Source organism: Lissotriton vulgaris, chromosome 4_1 (genome assembly GCF_964263255.1).
Source record: "Lissotriton vulgaris chromosome 4_1, aLisVul1.2, whole genome shotgun sequence".
Classification (NCBI taxonomy): domain Eukaryota; kingdom Metazoa; phylum Chordata; class Amphibia; order Caudata; family Salamandridae; genus Lissotriton; species Lissotriton vulgaris.
This window is the reverse complement of record NC_141691.1, coordinates 208,794,559-208,810,725: the sequence shown is the minus strand read 5'-3', so window position 1 is coordinate 208,810,725 and position 16,167 is coordinate 208,794,559.

The window sequence follows — 16,167 nt, the reverse complement described above, 5'->3', positions numbered from 1 at the left end:
GGATCAGTACGCTCTAAGACTGGCAAAATAGGACTGTTACAAATGTTGCCTGTTGTCTCTTCAATGACATCTTTCTCAATCAGATCGTAAATGATCGCTAACAACGCCTTTTCACATTCGCTAGAGATCTTGTATTGGGGAATACGTGGCAACCTAACATTGGCTCGCAATGTTATGACATATGGCGCTATCTCCAAAAGACCCACATCATTAGAACCAGTAGCCCAAAGTATGTCCGGGAGAGATGAAATTCTGTTGGAATATTTTCCCTTGACAAATATATTGGGGAGATCACTTTCTTACCTAGGGTAAGTTGTACTCCCGAAGGAGAACAGTACAAGGTTGCATATAATCTTTTTAACAAATCCAAACCTAACAAGTTTTCGCCACAACCTTTTGTAAGAATGAGGGGTGCTTCTAATTCACATGGTCCAACAGAAAGTGACATAGGACTAGAAATCGGGTTCCTAACCGGGGCGCCAGAAAAACCTACTGAAACATTCATTTCGCCAGACAAAGGTGCGCCAGGAAGTTTTGAGTGCATAATAGAACTTTTTGTAGCACCAGTATCCAGCAGAAAAGGTTCTGACACACCTGATGTAATCACCTCAACATAAGGTCCATTCTGATCTACTGGAACTGAAACAACTCCCTCTCTTTGTCCATGGCTGTCCTAGCAACCATTACCCTCATTCTCGTTTTCTGCATAGTAGTCATCAGCATAGTACTGAGTTGTCCTAGAAGACGCATTATTCTGTTGGTCAAAGCTGTTCATGGAATTGTGAGGCGGAAAAGAAGTAGCATTCTGTGGGAAATTTCCACGGCCCCTACCTCTAGGAGCCTGTTGAACACCTCTACCTCTTGCACCAGAAACACCATTTAAACGTCGCAATAAAGCTGGACAACTATTCTTGAAATGACCCTCTTCCTTGCAATACGCACACTGATTCGGACCATACGGTAAACGCTGTTGAGAAGACTCATTTCTTTGTGAGTTTCTCGAATACTGTTGTGGTTGCTGATAATCAGGCTGACTAGTAGTGCGAGGTGGATAGGCTTGCTGGAGAAGGACTTTAGTTTTCAAGTCTTTTGTCTTTTTGTCTGCCTTCTCTAGCTCGTCTTTGCGTCTATTTTCATAGTACTGGGCTGTGGCTAAAATCTGCGCTGACGTGGAAACAGCCCAAGCACTCTCTGAATCTTTCAGCTTATTACACAGTTCAGGAAGCAGATTATGTACGAACATGTCAACAAACAATCTTTGGCCACCCTCGGTAGCCATATCCTGACCACTATGATCGACGAAAGTCTCTTCAAATCTCGTGAAAAAGTCAGACACATTCTCATCTTTCTTCTGCTTGCATGCAGACAACTTGTCCCAATTTACACGTAATTCAGGCATTAAAGTTTTCATATACGTGATAATTCTACCAGGAAGTTCAGCTACCAAAGGCTCAGGCTTAGAGCCACCAACTTGTCTAGCATCAGCAGCAGCAATATTTGCCCATGTGTCACCCAACTCTTGATCATGATCTGCATGACGAATCTTACTCCATAAAGGCTGTGGAACAACATTCCCAAACAACATGTCTACATCTGCTAAGTTCATTATACATGAGCTGGCAGTCTGTGACAACTCCTTATAATATCCTGCAGGATTTTTACGGGGATCAGGCAATGTCTGCTTGAGTGCTAAAACTTCAGATCTTTTCCAGGGGACATGTACCCATACACGCTGGAAATGTGGCAGAATTGCTGGATTTGCATTTGCGTCACCTTCCCTCCAAACTGGAGGAACCTCTCTCATGGGATACTGTCGCGCCTTTTTCCTACCCGACACGTCATCCTCATACAGTGATCTAGAAACGTTTCCCTTACTTCTATAAGATAACAACAAATCTATTGCTCGTTCAACATCGGCAATTACAATCATGCCTTCATAAAACTTGAATCGCATACGGAATAATTCCTGCATTTTGCGTTTTGGATCATTATCTTGCAAATCTTCTCAGAGATATACACACATCTCTTCAAATACATATCTCTGAGTGGGTGCTTCCCACTGACGGAAGACTTCCATTACAGACTGAACATCATACTTTACAGTATCAGTAACCCGTTTACGTGCTAACTCATTCAGCACTTCTCTTTCCTGATAATCAGGCAGTTGACTACGCAACTGTTACGTCCTGTTTTAGGGGTCGTCTTAGGCGACCCAAATAAAGGTGAGAACAGACCAGTGACAGTACTTGCCACTCTCTGTCGAACAGAAGGAGAAGCTTGCGGAGAGGCAGATGTGCCAGAAAAGACAGGCTGATGTAAAGAGGAAGTCGAAGCAGTGGCAGAGGAAGTTGAGGCAGTGGCAGAAGTAGTATCATGATAAACAGTTGGAGCAGTAGGCAAAGTCGTTGGAAAAGTAGATGGAGTATGTAGCGAAGGCGGCGGCCCTTGAGAGGGCTGCGCCGGAGAAGTAGGAACCAGCTGAAGAGGAGCTGGTGCTTGTGCAAGAACTGGAGTTCGTGCGCCGGGGCGCGGTATAAAAAAACGCTTCGGGGGTGCAGTAGCATTTGGTGCATATGGGGGTGGTGAGCTCAGTAAATGGGACATTAATGGATCTTTCTCTGATGTTCCTTGTGAACCTTCTCCTTCATGCGGCAACATTGGGTAGCATTTATCTACTGCTAACTTCTTGCATCTGAGCATTTGTTCACTCTCTTGCTCTTCCTCATTATCCCTGTATGCAACGGCAGCTTGTACCATTGGCATACCTCTTTTATTTTTCTTTGCTAATTTCATTTCTTTCTGTTTGGCTTCTTTGCGCCACAAGCAAAAAGAGTCAAACATCGCCGGCCGGGCTTTCTTCTTGAACAATTTGACCTCGAGGTTATCTAGGACTTCTGGGTCAAAGCTACCATATTGGGGCCATTTTAAAACACCATCTTTTCTGGTGTATTTTATCCACACTTCATTATGTGTGATAGGGCCTACTCCGTGCTTCACATAGAGTTCATATGTTGGAGTTCCAATCGGAGGAACCGGACACGAATCCTCTAATCGGGAGTCCCTTTTACAACCAAGACAAAACAAGTTTCCAAGACTGCTAAGACCAGGCATCTTCGCTCACTAGTCTAGCTTCAAACTTCAAAGGATTATCGAATACGATATTTTCGTGAATACACGAATCCCTTAGTTTTGGCGCTTGCAAGTTCCAAACAAGGTGTATCTCAAGGATACCAAAACTAAGAATCAAACTAAGGACTGGGAGACGCTCCACTTATACTTAACTGAAGTATTGATGATCGATGACGTCACTAGAAGACTCGTCTATTGTTTCGCTCTACCAAGGATCACTGGGTCCAAAACAGGGCGATAGTCAGGGCAGCAGTCCTTCGTAGCCGTCGGGACGCGGGGAACCTCGCAGCAAAGACCTTCGGAACCACGTCGACATACAGGGGTCGCTGAAGTGGCTGGCCGTCCTCTGGAATTTTCACACAAAGCTCCTCACGAACATCTGGCTTGGACCGTCACCGCTTGATACCGCCCGAGTTGGGCGCCAACTGAGGTGCCGGGTTTTTAGGACCCGGTGGTGCCAGGGGAAAACACCCAAATACCTCTTGAGTTCTTCCTGTTCTGGACCACAGAAACACAGAGTCTTCTAGGTGAAGTCAAAGATCGAGTTTTATTGGCTGCAACCAAGTAACAAGCGTCCTAGAAGTACTACAGCACGGTTTGTAGATTCTCAGGAGGCTGTTCGTTTTTACAGAGCCAGCCTTCTCCTTTTATACAAAAATAACAGCTGCAGGCAAGAATTCCTCAGTTTACAATACGGTCATATACATATTTCCACAATAATGAAAAAGCAAAGTCATGATGGCAAACCCACATTTTCGATGTCCAGTTTGTGATAGATGACCCAGCCCGGCCCAGAACTCCCATCAGATATCGATGAAACCCCAATAAAATCGGGCACCTTCTCATCGTAAAACTGGTCATAAACAAGAAACAGGGACAGGTGTATGTGTGTGGATAACATGGTTGGTATGTAGTGAATGGTTTATGGCATGTTGTGCCTTGATGCTATCTCACTCGGCCACTGGGCGAGGAACCGCCCGAACAGGTTTGGCTGGAGGCAGTGGAGTCAGCTCGGCCAGGTCATGGGGAAGTCAGCTAAGGTGGACGTGTTCTTTCAGATTGAATTCGGCCTTAATCAATTGACTATATAAGGGCAAGCCACAAGATGGATGCCGTTCACAAAATGGAATCCGAGGGTTCGAGACGGAAACCATGATTTAAGGGGGATAGCATCACTCAATCACGACGCAAATGCATAGGGATAATGTCCTGATCATTACCGGTCTGCCGATACCAAATTCGTCATGGTACGATGATATTTTGTGACACGAATGTTGGGCCTCAGTACCATGTTATAGCAGGGTCCAGAATTTTCAGAACCACAGTAGCAATTATAAACAACTCCCTGGTAATCCCACCCCAAGACTTGAGTCAGAAATTCTATCTTTGAGCCAAGAAGGACATGCAGGTGGCTGGCTCAGTGATAAGGAGGCACTTTTTCTTATAAATAAATCGCCAACTGTGCCAGCCATTTACATTCTTCCGAAAGTGCATAAACATGCCAGAGAACCACCAGGGAGGCCTATAGTGTCAGGCTGTAATTCCATTCTTAAGCCCTTGGCACAATACTCAGACTTTTTCATAAGACCTTTTGTGGTTGAGTCCGGAACATATATTAGAGACACTACTTCTGTAATCAACAGACTTGAAAACCATGACTTTATTCCAGATGAGGAACTTTTGGTTTCGATGGATATAAAAAGTCTCTATACGAATATCCCGCAAAATGATGTCTTACAAATAATTAGGGATTTACTAGATTTGCGTACTAGACCACACAATGTACCTACAGACTTTATCATTGATTGTATATGCATCTCCCTTTGTGAGAATTTCTTTCTGTTCGAAAAGAGCTATTATCAGCAACTTAAAGGAGTTGCTATGAGGGCAGTGTATGCCCCAGATATAGCAAATATTTATGTCTCTGACTTCGAAAAAAAGTATATTTACCATCATCTCAATCCATACTTGGCCAACATTTCTTGTTGGCTGAGATATATTGATGAAATCTTTTTATTCTGGAGAAGCAGTAATGATTTGCTCTCTGAATTTCATGACTGGCTTAATGGTAGAAACAACAACCTTAAGTTTACCTTGGAGAGCAGCAATCGTGAAATTAACTTTTTGGATATCAATATTAAAGCGGGTGATGAGAACATGCTCTATACTGCACTATACACCAAACCCACTGCAAGGAATACTCTCCTTAAATGTAATAGGCATCACCCTAGAGCATTGCGAGAGGGACTGCCTTTTGGCCAATTCCTTCGACTACGGAGGAATTGCTCCAAACGCACAGACTATTTCAGGGAAGCACGTATTCTCAAAAACAAATTGAGTGATAGAGGTTACCCAAATAAACTATTAAAAGCCTCCCTTAAATGAGCTTGGTACAACAACCGTGAGTTACTCCTTGAAAGTAAACCAATCAGGATATTAAACCCCTGGTCTGTATCACAACATATGGCACAATCAGTAATCAACTGAAGAAGATAATCAATAAGCAATGGTCATTACTATCAGATCTTCCTGAACTGAAAGAAAAGCCACTTTTTACTTTTAAACGTGGTCCAAATTTGAGAGACAGGCTAGTCCATACATATGACAATCAGGAGTCTAACCTTGTTGACAATATGAGACAAATTGTACCCATTATCGGCCACTACAAATGCAACAACTGTGCTGCGTGTGGCTCAACTTCGAATATGAAGGACTCTGTAATCAATGGAAAAAAAATTCAGATGAGACACTTTTCTAATTGCAGAACCCACAATGTTGTGTACTGTATTCAGTGTCCATGCAACTATTGTATAAAGGCAAGACTACACAGATGGTGAAGCAGAGGTCTGCAACACCAATCCAGGATCAGATGTAAGGTGGAGAATGCTCCCCTTGTTGACCATTATGTGGAATTTAAGCACACTGAAAAAGAAATGAAATGGTGGGTCTTGGAGGTGGTTAAACCCACCTTAAGACAAAAAAACACTGATAAAGCTCTGACAATGAAGGAAAACAGGTGGATAGAAACAGCTAACAACATCAAGAATGGAATGAACTCTTCCACTGAATGGCATACATTAGCATGTTTGAATTAGGATATCTCTCACTGAAATAGCTGTTTTCAAACATGTTCTCTCTATTCTCTAATGTCTACATATAACATGTTAGCAAAAGTAATGCTAGATGTTGAAAATGATGGTTAAGATATGTGACTGATCATTGTATTGTTATAACGATGATGCACATGCCAATGCATATGCTGTAATAATAGGAGCTAAGTCTTTAACATTGCTTTGAAGGAATCATTTGTATGGACCTTTTGTCGTCCATTAGAATTACTTAAATGGTAACTGTAATAGAAAGTGCACGCCCCAGGAGGCGACAGAATCCATTAATGTGATTTAGACAAAAGTGGTATGTATTACAACTGACCATAATATACCAAAGATTGGAAGTATGATGTACTTCTTCTCAAGTTGCTCTATAGTCATGCTATATGTGAACGTGTGATTGTGCATTGTAATATCTTGTAGAGATTTTTTAATAATATGGCCATAGTGACTAATGCAACCCGTGATATGCTTGACTTTGGCTACCAAGTGGTTGTGTCACAATGGATGATAGAATTAAACATCGAATTATGTATCATTGATCCCATAAATCTCTTGTAAAATCCATGAATTAGATCAGAGAATCTCAATACCATGCACCAATTAAGGTCACAATTGCGTTTTTAAGATGGCTGCATTGTAATATCTTGTAGAGATTTTTTAATAATATGGCCTTAGTGACTAATGCAACCCTTGATATGCTTGACTTTGGCTATCAAGTGGTTGTGTCACAATGGATGATAGAATTAAACATCGAATTATGTATCATTGATCCCATAAATCTCTTGTAAAATCCAAGAATTAGATCAGAGAATCTCAATACCATGCACTAACAAGGGTCACAAACGCGTTTTTAAGATGGCTCCAATATAGCCGCTATGATCATTGTCTGATCATTAACGCAATTATAACGGTTTGCCAATAGTTGCACAGGAAGTGAATGTTGCTATAAATATCTATGTATTGGCACTTTGTCGACTCATAGTTTCGATACACCTAATATGGCGTCCACCATAGTTGTTATCTACATATTTGACAGGTCACATGATTCAGCATACCAATCTGGAATCTGGATAATACACATGACTTGAACGAACGCTAGAGTGTCGATACGATCATTTAACCATTCATTAGGTATCGACTTGGTCACTTGCCATCATTATAACAATAATCATAATTGTCTACCATGAACTTTATAAACTAGACATACCCTTTTTCTGGCAGTATGTCGATTTTTTGTCTAGACTATACACCCAAGATGGCGCCTACTTGATACGAGATTTACTTTCACTCACTTTCATTGTAGGGTCACATGACCTACTCAACCAATCAGAAGATGTGATTGTGTTTAAAAAGAACACCTCGGGACAGGTAAATTTGATTGCCTCTCCGTGACTCTGCCGGGTGAAGCACGTCTCTTTCGACTTTTACGAACGGTTAAACTAGTAAGTATTTGTATTTGGTTATGTCGGCTTGTAATCGTTGTATCCGCTGGCCTAAAATATTGGGTTACACGGTAAAGCGGCTGCTTATTTTTGCTGACTCAGTTACTGTTCGCCTGACATGCTCCCACAGTTTATAAGTCTGTGTTCTGGTACTGGACGTACCTTTGATGACGTGTTTAAATATTAAATATAGAAGAAACACTGCCGTTTAGAGCTTCTCACTGTTTGTAGAAACTTCTTGCAACATCAGTAATTCTGTTTCGCGTTGAATTTATAATATCAATGCAGTAGTATGACTCAGATCTACTATTTATCTGTGTTGCTTCTATTTATTTATTTGGCTAGTGTGGTAACCTTTTACAGTGATTTTGCTCTGTCCTAAGTAATTGGATGTTGAAATATAATACAGCAACTGATGTTCACAGTTAGGATTCAAAATTCTTTTTAATAGAGATCCCTAATGCTGTCTAAGATTTTGTAAAACAAATCCCTTGCTGGCAACCTGCTTTTGACATATTATCTGCCCAAGCCCGCAAGGGTCTATTGGGTTACCCACCCTTTCTGTACTGACAGGAGGACTGTCACCAGTGTCCACGTTATGAACGCACCACTCTGTGACACCAGGAACCAAGGAAAATAGATCAGAGAATTGCCCCAACAGTTGGCGACAATCTTGCTGCTAGTCAGGGGTCAGTGTGGCAGAGAGGCAGACACCATCCACTGACCCATCTTGCTCTGTTGCAGACAGGAGGTCAGGAAGAGGCTCGGTCTCCTCCTCCATTCCATCATCTGTCGCTAGGAGCATGCCCACTTCGGACCTTTCTAAGTGGTGCTTCAGGCGGTTAACATGCAGGACGTGCAAGGGGTTCCTGGGAGACCGCAAGTTCACCCGAATAGTGACATCACTCTTGCGCTCCACCACCTCATATGGACCGGCCTACCTGTCTTGGAGTGCACAAGGCTCCACAGGGGCCATGACCCAAGCTTTCTGTCCAGATTGAAGCTCATTCAGAGTGGCATTCTGATCGTACTACCGCTTCATTTCCTCCTGGCTGGCTTCCAGATTCGCCTGAGCGAGATCCCTGAAATGCCGAGTCTGGTTCCTGAAGGCCAGCATTTAACTATACACATCCTGGGGAGGTTTCCTGGGAGATTGCTCCTAGCCTTCCTTGACCAGACTCAAAGGTCCTCTTACCGGGTGACCATACAAAAGTTCAAAGGGCTGAACCCTAGAGAATTGTGTGGCACCTCACGGTAGCCAAACAGAAGGAATGGCAAGAGGAGGTCCCTCTTAAGCCTCATTGGTTCTTCAAGACCAAAGATCATGCCTTTAAGGGTCCGGTTGAATCTTTCAACCAGTCCATTTCCTTGTGGGTGGCAAGGAGTGGTGAACTTGTGGGTAACACCACACTCCCTCCACAGAGACTTCATATAATTGAAGTTTGTACCTCGGTCAGACACAACCTCTCTGGGAAACCCCACTAGGGAGAAGATCCCCATCAGTGCACGTCCCACCACAGGGGCTGTCACTGTCCTGAGCGGAATGGCTTCCGGGTACCGGGTAGCATGGTCCAGGTAGCATGGTCCACCAAGACCAGGATAAACCTGTTGCCCATGGCTGTCTTGGGGTCCAGTGGCCCCACAATGTCAACCCCAACCTGTTCAAAGGGGGTACTGACTACAGGGAAAGGTTGGAGAGGGGCCTTGTGCCTCCTTCCACTTTTCCCACTTGCCTGGCAAGTTTGACAGGTCCTACAATGAGTATCTGAACTCTTTCGCATCTGGGGCCAATAAAAGTGGGAGACAAGCCTTTCAAAGTTCTTGTTCTACCCCAGATGACCAGCTAAAGGAAGATCATGAGCCAAACACAGTAGGAAGGCTCTGAAGCGCTGGGGTACCACCAGCACACGGGCTGACCCAGGCTCAGCAACCTTAGGCTCGCTATACAGGAAACCATTCTCCCAGTAATCGAATGTGATACAAACTGATCACCTGCTGCCTGGTTTGTGGCCTGTTGCCTCAAACCCACAAGGGAAGGGCTCTTCTTCTGCTCTTCACAAAATTCCTCCCTGGAGGGACCCCTTTCTTGCTGCCAAAGGGTCAGCTCAGGTAGGTTCCCCAGTTCAGAAACTTGCTCACCAGTGGGTTCCAGGGCATCCCCCTCAAGGTCTGCATCCTCCTGGACTGTGGGAACAATGGGGGCTGGTTTCCCGCACCCGCTACCTCTTCTCTTTAAGGCAGGGACCTGGTCCATACTTTGAGGCTCCAGGGTCTCTTGAACACCCTTAGCTGCCATAGACCGAGTGGTCACACATGCCCACTCAGGCAGACCCAAAATTTCCAAATGCGCCTTCCTCTCCACCTTATCCCAAGGGGAGCTTTCTACATCATTGCCTAACAGACAATCAACAGGCATGGATGGCCTCACAGCTACTTGAAGAGTACCAGAGACCCCCCCCCACTCAAAGGGAACTTGAGCCACTTTGCAATGGCTCTCTGTGTTGTCAGCGGCAACAACTGGGAAGAATGCATTGGGGACCACCTGCTTTCCATATACCAAGTGACACTTGACAGCTGTCACACTGGCTCAGGTGTCTCTCAGAAACTCCACTCTATGGCCATTGATGGTCTCCCACTGCCTGTATTTTTTAGTGTTCTCATACAGCTGAGTTTTAGGGACCATCTCAAAGTCTCCTAATGAGACAAGGGACATTTCTGCGGGACCCCACCCACCTTGGACACCCATCTCCTCCCCACCCAGGGCTACACTGGCCATCTGACGGGGTGGTACATGGGGTGGCACATACTGTCCTTTCTGAGGACACTGGGGATCATACCAATGGTGTCCCACCTGCTTACACTGAAAGTAGGTAATAGGCCCCCTATGAACAGGTTTACCTGTCGGGGGTCCTGACTTCTTTTCAGGGGGAGGCTGGGAACCCTTACCTTGGTTCCCTTGGGAAGGACTTTGGGGAAATCTTTGGAACTCCCTCTGTTTACCCTTGTCCCCCCCTCTTCTGCTGGGGACCCTGCCCACCTTTGGCGGAGTCTCCCACAAGACCCTAGTGGACCTTGGTACTGACCCAGCGGTCCGCCTCTTCAGCAAGCTTTCTAGGATTAGTCAACTTGCAATCAATAAGGTGCTGGCGTAGCTCTGGAAAACAATTAGCAAACAAGTGCTCCCTAGCAATCAAATCATAAAGCGCTTGAAAATTATCAACATTGCTACCCCTCACCCAACCATCCATAGCTCTGCAAAAGAAAGACACATATTCTACCCAAGTGGTTCCCTCCAGTTTCTTACAATTCCTGAACCTCTGTCTATAGAGCTCTGGAGTTAACCAATAACTTGTCATCAATGCTTTCTTCATGTGGTGATAAGACATCCTATGCTCACTGGGTAGGTCTAACAAAGTATCCCTCCCCTCAGTCAGAAAGCGGCTCCATTGAGGTTCCGTGACAATTGTAAGTGGTGTTTTCGACTCACCCGAATATGGTCGAGTCTGAAATCTATGAACCGCAAATGATGAGTTTAGTGGGTGTACACGATTTCGCTGTGCTAGCCTAAACCGTTCGTTTGTTCCGTGGGTTTCTTCATCTGAACCCACGGGTTCCATTTTAGATATGGCATCCATTTTATTTCTTGCCCTCAAGTAGCCAGCGAACGGACGCTGTCCGCTTCGTGACCTGGGGATTCCCAAACTCTGGCTGAAGACACGTGTTCCTTTGAGGGTGTCTTTATGATGAGGGGGATGATACTGTAAGGCAGAGGGCCCCGCTCGAGGCTCATCTTGCCATCCTGGTCTATTGTCTCAGTTGTGCATTCATTAGGCACGTCTCCTTTGATCCCCGCAATCGTGTTTCCTGATACCACCCCTTTTACACTCTCTTCGATCTGTTCGCTACCCTCGCCTTCCTCTGCACCTGTTTCTGTCTCTTCCTTGATTCGTTTACAGCCGAACGGAATGTACTAATGGTGGGAAGATGTGCTTTTACAGTTGGGAACCGCCAAATGTTACTGTAATTATGTTCCGGGACCTGAATACATGAAAGCGACCCCCTATGAAATGTACTCTGGGAGCCGAGTTGTAAACTTTTGTTCGCTATGTTATCTCAAGATGCAATTTGAAGCAGTCTCTCAGAACCTACATGCTATGTACTTCTCGTGACTTCTGTGTTCCCTGCAGTAAATAAACCTCGAATCTTTGACACCGAAGGAAGTGTCCCGTGTCTCTGTCATTTGTACGCCGGAACAGGTAACCCACGAAGGTTTCAGGTGTTATCCCTGGCACCGCTGGGTCTTAGCAGAACCCAGTCCTTGACCATAACCCCACACCCAAATCCTTCTCAGGGACCCGGTGGGCCAACATTGCTATCTCATAGGCTGCAAACCACTGATCAATACCTTCACCTTTGTGAAAATCTTTGATGACATCCTTGGGAATATGTACCCTGCCTTCTGAAGGCACAGATGGTGCGCTGCCACCAGAGAGATTGATTTCTAAGCCCTTGGCCTTGATTTCTATCTCCCTCAACATTCTCTCATGCTCCATTATCATTCTCTCTCTTTCCAAAGACAACCTGTTATTCTCTGTTTCCCTCTGACTCTCCATTTTAAGCTTAGCCATCTCCAGCTCCTGTGCCATATTTCTCTCCCTGTCTTCCAACTCTCTGGGGGACAGGTCTTTTGAAGAGATGCTGCTGCCACTTGGGGACGGCACCCCTACCCTGGCTGGAAATTCTGGCCCATCAATTTGCCCATTTGCATCCCCAACAGGCTCCACCACAGAATCAGGGACATTTCTGGCTTCTACCCAGGCCCAGGCCCTCAGCACCTTTTGGTAGTCTTCCTTTTTAGAAATGCCTGGTGTAGCAACTTTCAATTTCCTACAGAGATACTTGAGCTGTTTCACAGTGTAGGTTTCCAACCTCTCTTCCTCAAAGTCAAGATCCATAGATGTAACAGATGCTAGTTTACTCATGATAGTAAGAATTGGGAGTTTTCAGGAAAAACTAACAGTCCAAGGAAAAAGGATTCTAAAAAAAGTATGTGGTCGTGTTTGGTCTGCACTCACTAGTAGTGTACACCAATTACTGTATAAAAAAACACAAGTCCAAATCCTCACCGCTGACCACCAGTGTTAGATCTGGGGGTCTCTAGTTGGCAATGGTTATCACCTTTGTCCAAATAGGGACCCTTACTTCTAAGTCAGGATAAGGGGATTACACTCCTTAATAACCCCTGCTCACCCCCTTGGTAGCTTGGCACGAGCAGACAGGCTTATCTCAGAGGATGTGTGTTAAGCATTTGTGAATATACACAGTAATACAGTGATAACACTACAGATGGACACAACACAGGTATTATAAAAATAAGTATTCTTTATATAGGCTTAAACACAAGACCACAAACGACAAAAATCCACAATACTACACTTAAGATTACTTAAAAGATGATTCAAGTTGCTTAGTTCCAGTTGTTGGTAAATGCGGCAAAGTTCTCAACAAAGTACCTGGATGCGTAATGCAAGGTATACAAAAGGCTTGCAAAAGGGGAGATGCTTCGGTTCTGTGACCTGGGAGAACGGTTGTGTCCTTCCTCAATGCTTGCGCAGAGTAGGGGACTCGTCGTGAGCCTTACCGGTGCGGAGGTGATACGTAGATTATCGGCCTGCGGCCCGTTACGGTGCGCAAGATGGCGCCTTGATGCAATGCGATGCTCCGGTTGCGATGCGAGAAGATGGCGCCCTTGATGCGGTGATGCAATGCGATGATGCCCTGGCAGCCTTGCGACGACTCTGTACTCTGGAGCCGCGACAGGCCCTGCGACGCGCTTCTCCGGTGATGCGACAGCAGGCAGCTTAGATGAACACACGCTTCCAGGGAGATGCGACGAAGGCTCGCTTCTCCGGCGTTGCGATGATCTCAGCTGCGGTCGGGACACGCTTCTTCTCGATCCATCACGCGTCCAGCTCCCATCGGCACGCAAGTGCCTGGAGTCAGAACTCCCAGCAAGGAAATTCAGGAAGGAGCTGGAGGTGAATTCTTTTGTCCCTGAGACTTCAGCAGGCGGAAAGCACAGTTCAAGCCCTTGGAGCATATTCTGTAGATGAAAGTCCTTACAAAGTTCCTTCTCCTTTGCCTTGGCAATGAAGCAACCACTGCAGGCCAACGCAGCAAACAGCACACTGGTAGGGGGGCAGTTCAAACTCCTGCAGCTTCCTTGGTTCTTCTCCTTGGCAGAAAGGTTTCTTGTTCCAGAAGTGATCTAATTTCTTGGGATCAGGGTCCCAATATTTATACCCCAAAATCCTTTTTTCTCTGAAGGCAGAGAGGACTCTGCCTAGTCCAAACCAGTTCCTGAGCACTTTGTTTACATGACTTTCTTCTTCCTTACACTGTGCCGGGCAGAGAAATCAGCCGTCCCACAGGAGGTGGAGCCAGCACAGGGGAGGGAATATACAGCTCTGGAGCACTCTGTTGACATGATTCCTCCTCTACTTTCACAGTGCAGGGCAGAGACTTCAGACAAGCCACAGGGGGTGGAGCCAGCAATGTAGAGGGAAGGCCCAGCCCTATTCAGGTCCCAGGTGTAACTCCTCCCTCCCATCTAGATGCAGATCTCTCTATTCACCACTGGGCTGCCCCAGCCTGTCTCCTGGAATTCCCCAGCCCTGTCACACACAAACCCAGACAAGGAATACGCAACCCAGCAGAGGCAGGCTCAAATGGTTAGGCAAGCAAATACCTGCTTTCTAAAAGTGGAATTTGCAAACACAGAATATTAAAATAAACTTTACTAAAATATGTACTTTATTATTCTGAGTTCAGGCATACAGAATTCGAATTTCTACCATGTTCCCCGAGTCAGTTAGTATTATAAGAATGTAATAATCTAACTGCCCATTCTAACCTATGAGAACAGGTAGCCTTTAATAGTGAAAAACGAAAATGGCTGTAATTCACTATTAGAACATGCTACACGCATCAGAGCATGTCCTACCTTATACTTACAATGCACCCTGCCCTTAGGCCTACCATAGGGGTGTCTAATATGAAGCAAAGGGAAGGTTTAGGGACTAGCAAGTGGGTGCACTTGGCCAAGTCGACATGGCAGTGCTAGACTGAATACAGGCCTTGCAATGCAGGCCTGAGACACACTTTACAAGCTGCTTCTGTGGGTGGCACAACCAGTGCTGCAAGCCCACCAGCAGCATTTGATTTTCAAGCCCTGGGCACACATGGTGCACTGTACTAGAGGTTGACAGATAAATCAAATAACCCAATCATGGACTCCAATCAGTATATATATTTAACATGGGGAGCACTTGCACTGTGGCACTGATTAGCAGTGGCACAGTGCCCAAAGCATAAATCCAGCAAAAACATATTAAAACAGAGGAGGCAATCCGTCAAAAATGGAAGTGAGACTCACTCCAATGATGTCAGGTCTAACACTGACTCCTAGGAAGGGAGGTTGTAGAATGTTTAGAACAATGAGTAGGCAATTGGGGTGGTAATGATCTGTCAGAAATCACTGTCTGTTGAAGACGGTACAATATGACTCCTGCTCACACCCCCTCCCACATGATCAACCAAACCACCCTGAATTTGAAACTGGGCTGTTATAGTTTCACACTTAGCCGCCGATTGAGAAGAAGCCATTGAAATAGCACTACCACTTAATTCTTGCATAACTGTGGATGCTCTCTCATACAAACTGACCCCTTGCGTGCTGAGTATGGCTAAACTATCATCAAAATCTATTTAACAATTGTTGCAAAAATTGGGAGATAGTTTGCTCCAACTCTGCATGCTGTGTCTTATTCTTACTTAAGGGGATCTGAGATGGGTTCTCTCCTAACACAAGTGTTGGCTTTTGTGGTTTTACATAACCTCCCACCCCCTCTTTTCTTTTTCACAGGTGGTTCCTTAGTGAACCCCCATCTCGATTGATATTTAAGGTGTTTGGAGAATTAGTTAATATACCCTCACTGGGGGGGGGGGGGCAACTTTCTTCCGTTAGGGATGGAGCAGCATTGTCCATACTGTCCATAGGTCATGTCAGGGGTCTCTTCTCTCCTCCAGACACCCTTCTTTCAGTTCACTCAATCTCCTATGATAAAACATCCACAGCTCTTGTGAGAAAAGAGTCCAGGTTGTTGATGGAATCGGCTCCTTGGTGACTAGATTTAGCCTTACATTTGCCCATAATGTTATAAATATTGGTGTACGAAATAGGAGAGAAATAGTTGACAGAGTCCCCATGGGTGCCTCCACAATGTAGAAAATGGCTTCCCCCTCAGCAGAAATGACAAGGGCAGAAACGTGGGTGTCTATTCTTCACCAAAAAATAAAAGCACTCTTGTTGTATTTCTTAATCCTGGCATGGATAAAAGAGGTTGAGCCCAGCCTCTTCTGGATGATGATGGGTGAAGACGGACCAGGTCTTGGCTCAGTCTTTGCCGGGCATGTGGCCGGGC